Source organism: Camellia sinensis, chromosome 7, assembly GCF_055761805.1.
Source record: "Camellia sinensis isolate YWXY chromosome 7, ASM5576180v1, whole genome shotgun sequence".
Lineage (NCBI taxonomy): Eukaryota > Viridiplantae > Streptophyta > Magnoliopsida > Ericales > Theaceae > Camellia > Camellia sinensis.
In genome coordinates, this window is record NC_138967.1 from 60,744,215 (window position 1) to 60,755,114 (window position 10,900).

Here is a 10,900-nt window from a genome sequence, read left to right on the forward strand (position 1 = left end):
TAAAGATTTTGCCGTCGAACTGAGTTCCATTGTCTGAGATCAGTGCTTTTGGTATGCCAAACCGAGTGATGATATTCTGCCAAACAAACTTCTTCACATCTTTTTCTTTGATTGATGCCAATGCTTCTGCTTCTACCCACTTTGTGAAGTAGTCTGTTGCTGCGAGAAAGAATTTTCTGCCGCCGAGCGCTGTTGGAAGTGGTCCTACTATATCCAAGCCCCACATTGCGAAAGGCCATGGGCTGGTTAATGGTAGGAGCTCTCTTGCTGGTTGATGTATTTGGTGCGCGAATTTTTGGCATTTCTCACACTTCTTCACATATTTTTCTGAGTCTGCTTGCATATATGGCCACCAATATCCTTGTGAAATAGCCCTGTAAGCGAGCGACCTTCCCCCTTGATGACTTCCACACACCCCTTCGTGTATTTCGAACAAGAATGCTTCTACTTTGCTGGGATGAACGCACTTGAGGTAAGGCCCAGAGAATGACTTCTTGTATAATGCTGAGGATGGAGATAGCCAAAATCGCTGCGACTTTGCCCTTATTCTGTTGGCTTCTTTTTTCTCTTCTGGTAGGATGCCGTCTTTCAGGAATAGGATGATGGGATCCATCCAAGAAGGGCCTAATTCTGTGCAACATACTTCTTCTGCTTCGGGGTCTTCTATGCTTGGTCTTGGTAAGAAGTCGATGAGTAATGGATGAGGGATTGATGTATCTGCCATTGAGGCCAGGCCTGCCAGTTCGTCCGCTTGGCAGTTTTCCTCCCTGCCAATTTGTTCTATCCTTACCACATCAAACTTCTTGATCTCTGTTCTGACTAACTCTTGGTACTTGGCCATTCTGTCATCCTTTGCTTCGTATTTGCCAGAAATTTGGTTTACCACCAGCAGAGAGTCACTGTATACCATTAGTTCGGTTGCTTTCATGAAGTGTGCTGACTTGAGTCCCGCGAGAAGCGCCTCATACTCCGCTTCATTGTTGGATGCTGGGAAGCCAAGGTTGATTGCTTGCTCTATAACCAGGCCGTCTGGAGAGATGAGGACTATACCAAGCCCTGCACCATGTCGGTTGGATGCTCCATCCACAAAGAGCTTCCACATCTCTCCAACGAATAGTTTCCAGCAAGTGGAAGGATCAGATGATGTCGTGAGGTCAAGAACGGTGTTTTCTTCCAGGTCCATGTTGGCTGTCTGCCCTTCGTCTTCTGTTTGAACTGTTGGTGAGCCTTTGTTTGCCTCTTCCTTGTTGTCCTTAGTATGGTCTGCCTTGGTGCTTGATTGACTACCTTCCACTAGGGGTTGCGCTATTCCGGCGTCAACTTCCGTCCCTAGTTCGGTTGTGTCAGTTAGGTCGACTGGGCAGATATGATGACTTCCAGGAGTAAACTCTGCGACGAAGTCTGCCAAAGATTGGGCTTTTATTGCGGTCTTGGGTTGGAACTTAATGTCGAATTGTCCCAACTCTACTGCCCACTTCAAAATTCGCCCACTAAAGTTCGCCCTTTCAAACAGAGCTTTTAGTGGAAAGGCTGTGAAGACGACTATGGTGTGGGCGTGAAAGTAGTGTGCCAATTTTCTAGATGCCATCATTAATGCTAATGCTAGTTTCTCCAAGGGCAAGTACCTTGTTTCGGCTCCCAACAATGTCTTACTGACATAAAAGATGGGCAAGTGTTGTATTCCTTCTGCACGAACCAACACTGCGCTAACTGCGTGCTGAGAGACTGCCAGGTACAAAAAGAGTTCTTCACCAGGTACTGGAGTAACAAGTAGTGGTGGGGAAGACATGTACTCCTTCAAGCTTTCCAGAGCTCGGTCGCATTCTTCATCCCACTCAAATTTGGCTTTTAAAGCTTGGAAGAACGGTCGTAGTCTGTCCGATGACCTGCTTATGAACCGGTTGAGTGCAGCCGCCATACCAGTGAGATGCTGCACTTCTTTGACTGAGTTTGGTCTCTCCAACTCCTGGATTGCTTTGATCTGAGAGGGGTTTGCTTCTATACCTCGGTTGGTCACCAGGAAGCCCAAGAATTTGCCAGATCCAACTCCGAATGCGCATTTGGACGCATTGAGGCGCAACTTGTGTTTCTTCAGGATCTGGAACATCTCGCCTAGGTCTTTAAGATGGTCATTCTCATTCTTGCTTTTGACCACCATGTCGTCGATGTAAGCCTCCATTGTTCTGCCTAACAATGGTTCGAACATCTTGGTGACCATCCTTTGGAATGTCGCCCCTGCGTTCTTTAGGCCAAAGGGCATGACCTTGTAGCAATATAACCCCCTTGGTGTTGTGAAGGATGTGACCTCTTGGTCTGGTTCATGCATGGCGATCTGGTGGTAGCCTCTGTATGCATCCAGAAAGCTAAGTCGGTTATGCCCTGCCGTTAGGTCCACCAGTTGATCTATCCTTGGTAGAGGAAAGCTATCTTTTGGGCACGCCTTGTTGACTGTTTTGTAGTCGACGCAGACACGCCATTTACCATTCTTTTTTGGCACTACAACTGTGTTGGAGATCCATCTTGGGTAGTGCACTTCTCTTATTGCTCCTGCCTCTAGCAGGTTGCCTACTTCCTCTGCCACTATTTCGGCGTGGTGGAGTACCGATCTGCGTGTGCGTTGAATGACAGGTCTGGCGGATGGGTGGACATTGAGTTGGTGACTGATGAAGTTTGGATCAATGCCTGGCATGTCGTAAGGTGTCCAGGCAAACACTTCGATATTAGAGGTCAAGAATTCCAAGACCTCTAATCTCTCAGTGCTGGACAACGATGAGCCAAGCAAGAAGAACTTATCCGGGTTCTTCTCATCTATTTTTACCTCCACCAAGTCCTCCACCGCTTTCTGATCAGCCTCTTTGCCGACGTCCGCGAATAGTTCATTACTCTCTGGTTCTTCCACCGAATGAACGTATCCTTTGGCAGCTCGGCTTCCATTCGCTGTGGCGAAGCATTGTTTTGACATGATCTGATCGCCATAGACTTCTTCAATTATGCCGGTGTCATTGGGGAACCGCATTACCTGATGGTATGATGACGCTACCGAACGCATGGCATGCAGCCATGTTCTGCCCAAGATGATGTTGTATGTGGAGGGGACCTTCAATACCCAGAACTCCACTTGTTTTGTTACACTCCCTGCTCTGACCGGAAGGATTATTTTGCCGACAGGCCACTCTGGCATGGAGTTGAATCTAATCAGGGGAGAAACTGCAGGCGCCAAGTCTTTGTCTTGCAGCTTCAGTTGCTTGAATGTGTCGTAATACATGATCTCACATGAACTACCCTGGTCAATCAGAATCCGCTTGACGTCAAAATCCTTGACTCGGAGAGTGACAACCAGGGCATCATTATGGGGGCAGTAAATTCGTTCCAAGTCCTTATCCGAAAAGGACATGACGTTTGTTGCCTCTGTCCTCCCTTTCTTGGTGGTAGGTTGGGCACCTAGTACTTCTCTAAAGTGCTCAGCCTTTTTGATTGACCCTATGAGCTCGCATACGCGCTCAGGTTCAAAAACTCCATGTATGACATTGATAATACCTTGAGGCGGTGCATCGATTGGCAGTCTGTTGGGATGGTCATTATGATCTTGGGGGGCCAGTTGCGTCCTTCCTTCAATGTATTTGTCCAAGTGGCCTGCTGCCACCAATTCTTTCAAGTGTTGTCTCAGTGGCGTGCAATTCTCAGTTCGGTGCCCCTTTTCTTTGTGGAAGGTGCACCGTGATCTGTCGTCGTAGTCTTTCTAAGCTTCTCCTAGCTTGGCAGGCCACTTGACGAAAGGTTCATCTTTTATTTCGCTCAGAATTCGATATATCGGTTTTTTGAACACCGTTGTTATGGCAGTGCGGATTCTCAACCATCTTTTGTCTGGGTCTTCTCCGTTATCTCGTCTGCCACGCCCGTTTCTATTCTGCCGATCTACTGTATTGACCTTTGCTGAGGTCTTCTTTTCTGGTACTGCGGTTGCACTAGATTTTGCTTTTGCACGTGCACCATCCTCTTCTACCCTGATGTGCTGATGCACTCTTTCCATCAGGGCCTCCATGGTGAGGGGTGGCGTCATGGTAATCGAATCCCTTAGTCTGTTTCCTACTGGTAGGCCTCTTTTATATTGCGCAATGGCTAGATTGGTGGGGCAGTCTCCAATCTGGTTGAACGTCTCTCAGTAGCGACTGTTGTAAGATCTGAGGGTCTCTTTTTCACCCATGTCGATGGAGAGTAACTGGTCTATCTCCACCGGTGTTTTAGTATTTGTTCGAAACCTCGTTACGAACGCTTCTGCCAATTGGGCCCAGGAGGCTATGCTGCCCTCTGGGAGCTTTTCGAACCAAGTCAAGCCTAGGTCGCCAAGACTTGACGAGAAGAGTATGCACATTAAGGCCTCGTTTCGCCTGTACACAGCCATGACTTGGCGAAAGTGGCTCAGGTGTGAATACGGGTCCGTCTTCCCTTCATATGTATTGAATTTCGGCTGAAGGAAGCCTGATGGTAGGGGCGCGTTTTCGATCGCTGGGATAAACGGCGAAGTCTGTAGTCTTGCCAATGCCTTGTCCGTTGGTTCGTAGGCCGGTCGCGGTATTGGCATTCCAACCTCGACGCTTCCATGCGTCCGAGGAGCCAACCGTTGTAAGGCCGAAACTCGGTGTGGATCTCTTGCCCTGGCATCCTCCTTGCATCGTGCTTTTTCTTCGAGCACGGTTCGTAAGTCGGATGACCTGGGCAGCTCTGTTTGTCTAGATCTGGTTTGGTGTGAATGTGAAGGCCAATACGTGCTTCCTTCAGTGTATGATCTTTCGGATCTCGTCCTTTCAGACCTGGAGTGACAAGTTCTGGAAGATAAGGAATGAGTGTCGCCTGTCCTGAGGCTTCTGTTCCTTCCTTGGGAGGGTGTAGTATTCCCACCATGATTCTTTGAGTGGCGAGGGGGCGTCTTGTGCTTGCGCCCCTCTCCTGTCGCCACATCTTTAGTCTTCATCTGGCGTTTCAAAGCCTCCATGTCCGCCGCCATCTTTCGAATTAGTTCATCTTGTTCCTTTACGCGATCTTCCAGGGCTTGAGGATCAATCCTCCTCCTTTGCCTGTCAGGACTTTGAGAGTGACGAGGGCTGCTATTCCGCCTTCCCCTGCCATTCCTCCTGGAATTATGTTGTTGGGGCTCCAGATCTGCCATAGGAGGGACAGAGGGTAATCCTTCTCGCCTTGCGCCCCCGTCTGGAGTTAGCCCATCAACGGCGGACTGCTGTAGTTCTTTAATGTGTGCCATTGATTGAAAAGAGGAGAAACTTAGTCAAGAGGTTTTTGTTCTTGTCTGTATGTTCCCACAGACGGCGCCAATTGTACGGGGAGGAAATAATTCTCCTCGTATAATCCTGTTGACCAAGTCACGCTCCTCCGTACGACGTCGCTTTGTCACCTGAAAACACAAACGTGAGCTAGCCGGCGGGTGTGTGCCAGAAACCTCTCCGATGCCTAAGTCAGAAAACTTGACAAATAGACAAAGCTCTATGTTCTCAGAAAAAATTGTGTTCAATTACCTCCTCCAAGGTGGTGCTTGTGAGCTTTTATAGGTTTCGAGTGACACAATCCTAGTAGGACTTTTACTTCTCCATGCAGAGTCCTCCTAGGATTCATATTCCTAAGGATAATGCTTATCCTTTTACACCCTCCCCCACTGCTTAAACCAAGTGGGATGGTTTTCCCTTTGGCCGAACTACTATATAACCGAAATAAACTTGACTATGCAGAGCCACTGAATAAACCGAACTCATCCTTAGTTCGGTCCTTGTGTCATCCTTTTCTTATCTCGGCTTTCTATGTAGAACCCATAGTACGGTCCTAGACCGAACCAACGACTTTCAGCCGGTCTAGCCCCAATACCGGTATAACTCCAAGTTGCTTTCGGACCGAAGTATCTTTTATAGTCACTGTGCCGAAATAAACCTTAGGCCGAAGTAGCCTTGCCTCTCCTGGGCCGGAGTAACACTGCGGTCTTCCCTGGGCCGAAGTAACATTGCGGCCTTTTCACCAAGTTTTTGGCACTTTGGGCCACAAAGCCCATCTCATAGCTCGGCCCAATTTTTACCAAAAATTACCCTCTCAACAGCAAAGGATCATCAACCAAATACATCAACTCTACATGAGTTCAATTAAGAGTAGATAGCTTCTATCATAGAAGTAATTTATTTTCTTTACGAGTAATTTTATTTTAGTGGTTCTGTAATTATTTTGTAATTCTTGTAAATAGTTAAACAATATTTTCTAATTCTTGTTATCAGTAGATATTTGTTCCTGCTCTTTTGTATACATAACCAACCCCAATATACATACAAGTTTCATAAGAAGAAGAATTTCTTTCTAAAATTTGTTATCACTTTCTCAATACTCTGCTTGAGAAAGTGACAATCAAGTAGAGCATTGAGAAAGTGACAATTCATTTTGATCTATAATAGAACGACATATCATTTGATTTACTCACAATTAAAAACGATACCAACAATTGAGTGAGAGGAACAACCGGGCAACTAAAGCTGGAAAGGTGGTGAGAAAAAATTATTTATTAGTCTTGAGCGTTGCTCCACTATGCTTATTAATTTGCCACCTCACAACTTATTTCTTAAAATTTAACACAAAAGTCTTAAGTCCGACCATCTTAACCAATGACACAATTTACGACATCACATGGAGATGTCCTAGAATCACCCAATAACTTGTCTTCCAGTTTATCACTCACTATATCAATCAATTTCGTAGTTCCTCAAGGTTCGAAAACCTCAAAATCAGCACCAAGGAGAATCCTAGTTAGCAAGGGAGTATTATCCTCTTCTTATTAATCAGGGTACCTCCTATTATTTAAATAGAAGTCCAATGATTTAGGTGGATCGGTTAGTTTTTTCCAGTTTGACTTGTAAGGATGGATTCTAATGATCCTACCTTAGGGTAAAAAAAAAAAAAAAAAAAAAAAACCTCAAAATCGTACCCTCATATTTCATTGTGTTTCTCACCAATGTTGAAATCAGATAGGATGTTAAACTGAAAAAATGACCAGGTTAAAAGTTATTAGTTCAATCGTGGATTCAATTAGAATTGAAACGCTATAATTATTTTCTAAATATATTTAAAATTATATTAAATAAAATATATAGATATTGAGTAATATTTATTTAAATTATTTTATATAAGTTGAAACCTATGATGCCCTGTTGGTTCAAGTTCACGCCCTTCACTTCACTGAGTGTAGTGTGCCGCTCTTTGCAACTTCAATTTTATGAGAGATAGGAGATTTGTTTTGGACAAAGAAGAGAGAGAGAGAGAGAGAGATGAGAGATAGAGAGAGAGGAGCGCAGGTGTATTTGGCGTGGATTTCTCCACGTTATTTGGGGTGAGGTTTGGGTGGGGGTGGGGGTGGGGGTGTGGGTGGGGTGGGGATAAGAATTATTTTTTCGTATCAAAGGCACGATAAATGAGGGAAAATTTTTATTTTCACACACTTATATATTTTAATTTATATATTTAATACAATATTATTTTAATAATAATTATATTTTAAAGTAAAATGACTACCATGAACATCAAAATACACTAAATATTATATTTAAACTTTCTCTATACACATCTTTTAAATAAATAAATAAATAAAACTAACTAAACTCTCATTTATCCATTGTGTCTCACTTGATTGCAAGACACTACTATCAAAACTCACTTGTTATAGCCGCTATACATCCATTTCATTGAACCCATCTTTCTTGATTTTGCTTTCTCTGAAAAATTTCATCCAACACTTTTGATGTCCAGTAGCAAAACTTCCATTTGTTTCCATATAAAGATTGATTACTTCGTTCCAATTGACAAACCCACAAATTTTTAACCAAACCCAAAGAACTATACAATGAATAATACTATATGCACTAATTAATGTATTAATTAGTGTACCAATTGATAACGTGACATAATTTAAGAGATTTTTAGTATTTATAATTTGTATAATGCGTGAAGTCAATAATAATGTCATAACTAGTATTGATACATTAGTTAGTATAGTAATTGGTACATATAGCATCACCGCTACACAATTATGTGGAGGAACATTGAAGCTAGTCTCTTTCAAAAGCCCCCAACAAGATAAAACTTATTCTTCCTTCTTATCTTCTATATCTCTCATTAAAATGAGAAATTTTTGCATGTGGATAGGATATATGCCATCTGATACCTTTTACTATTATGATTGACTTTGTAGGGGTGGGCAACGGTTTATCCGATCCGCAAAAATTGCTCAACTCGTCTAACCCGCATACAAATGGGCGGTTTCACAAACACAATGCGGACGAATGCGGTTTGAAATATGACATGTTTGCGGGTTGCGGGTGGGTTGCGGGTTTAACCTGCATCCGCAAGAACCCGCCCGCACTTTTTTTTTAATTTTTTTTCTTAGCCATTGATTTCATTTCTATATCCTACCTAGATATTTTTGTCCAAAACAAAACACCCTTTATTCTTTGAACTTAAGGGTGGTTTGGGATGATCTAAATAAGTGCACTTTTTGACTTTTTATAAAATATGAGTTGGGTTTGAAGTGATGTGGCAGAGAGGTGATGTCACGTAAGATGATGTGACTTAAATAGGATAGTGACTTTTTGACTTTTTAGAGAGATGCCAAACCAAGCCTTACTCTAGCATTACATTTGCGAATAGTATTATATCAATTGAAACTAAATAAATATTGATCATATTATTATTGTTACATAACTGAACTTGTCCGAGATGAAGTGTGATTTGGAATTTTTAAATTCCTTAATGAATGTGGAGTTCTAGTTTAAAATTTTAAAATATGTGCTGGTGTTAGTTTATGATTTGATTTAAGATTTTGAATGATTTGTTGGTGTTATGAATTAATTTTGTTGTATTTTTAATTTTATAAGTTTTAATTAATTAATTATTAATGTTGGAGCATTTTAGAAAATGGGGAGAAAATGGCCCAAAATAAATATTTACAAAATGAAAAAAAAAAAATAAGGCTCAAAAATAAATTTTTGAAAAAAAAAATCCAATCCGCAAACCGTCGCACATCCGCGAACTCTATCCGCACAAACCGCAAATCACACTGTAGGCAGTTGCGGGTTGTCTTTTTTCCAAACCGCATAGATGCAGGCGGGTCCAAATCGATCCGCAAACCATCCAAATCCGAACCACAAACACTTCTAGCTTTAATAGTGGGATTCACTACATTTATGTTGAATATTTGAAAAATAATAATAAGCATTAAAAACATAATTTGACCTTTTTAATTGTAATGTTGCAATCCATAAGTTCTTTAATTAATAAATGATTATGAACCCTTTCAGATTCTCTCCATAGGTAAACTAAAGTAAGGTTTCTTCTTGAAAAAAAAAAAAGAAAAAAAAAGAAGTATGGTTTCTTCTCTCACATATCCTCATCGCTACCGTTCTTTTTCAGTTCCATAAAGCTTATGGAAAAAGAAATGAAAAATATTAAAAAATGATGAGAAAGATAGTGACGATCTCTATCCCTTCCTTTCTTCCTGTGGCAGTGCCCAATTACGATGGCTAACACGGTTTCACAAGGCCCCATAATCACGCTGTAAGGTTGTTGTCCGCATTAAAATCACACCACGCCGATTGTTCAAAGTCGTCCGTGTGCTATATTGACCACTACTTAGATTAACTCCTGTTTCAATCAGAGACCCTCCGTTGTTTCTTTGTCATCTCTCAAAAGCTCATTTTTTTGGTCATCTTCTAGGGTTACTGGTGTATTCTTTCATATATTTAGGCTCCCAAATATCAAAGATATGTCTGGTTCAAGTGCTGATGATGCAATTTCAAGCGTTATGATTGAATCTGAGTACTCATGCCGTTGCTTTTCACTAGCTGAGATACAATCCATGACCAACAATTTTAATGAAGAATTAGTTATTGGGATTGGCGGATTTGGTAAGGTATATAAGGGGTTCATCGACAACGGTGCTATAGCTGTTGCCATAAAGAGGTTGAAAGCAGATTCCAATCAAGGCGCAGAGGAGTTCTGGAATGAGGTCAAGATGTTGTCTAAGCTCCGACACACTCATCTTGTTGCTCTGATCGGCCTATGCAGCGACTGCCAAGAAATGATCCTTGTTTACGAATACATGGCTCGTGGGACCCTAGCCGATCGTCTCTATAAAACAAGTAGAAACCAAACTGAAATTACTACTTTTCATCTCACATGGGAGCAAGGCTCAACATTTGCATGGGTGCAGCACGAGGGTTAGACTACCTTCATACTGGTACCGATCAAAATTTCATACACCGAGATGTGAAGACCACAAATATTCTGTTAAATGGGAAATGGGTAGCCAAGATTTCAGATTTTGGGCTATCTAAGATCACTGCGAGCCATTCAGCAACCCACGTTAGTACGAGAGTTAAAGGTACGTTTGGATATTTCGATCCGGATTATTTCTATACCCAGAAACTAACCAATAAATCTGATGTGTATGCCTTTGGTGTGGTGTTGTTGGAAGTGCTCTGTGGGAGGCCGCCAGTGGATAAAAGACTCGAGGAGTAGGAAATTAGTTTAATACTTTGGGCTCAACGACACATTAAAAAGGGTAAGGTTGATCGAATCATTGATCCCTCATTGATTGGGCAAATAACACCACAAAGTCTAAACTACTTTGTAGAAGTTGCCTACAATTGTTTTTTTTATCGGCAAAATAAAATCTTTATTGATGACAACATACAAAGTATGGAACAGTACATCAATAAAGAGGAGCTTAGAACTAAGACAAAGCTCCAAGCGCTAGCTGGTAAGGAACCAACCAACAGAGAGCTGTTGGAAAAATGGTTTAATATAGGCATATTTTTTAGCCCAATTTTGAGTGGGCCCCAAACGTCTTTTGGGGTAGGTC

The 10,900-nt window shown here is 42.2% G+C and overlaps 1 pseudogene; it reads left to right on the plus strand.

Moving 5' to 3' along the window:
• The first annotated feature begins 9,802 nt into the window (after window positions 1-9,802).
• Window positions 9,803-10,557, plus strand: LOC114302084 (putative receptor-like protein kinase At5g38990 pseudogene; annotated as a pseudogene).
• The last annotated feature ends 343 nt before the right edge of the window (window positions 10,558-10,900 follow it).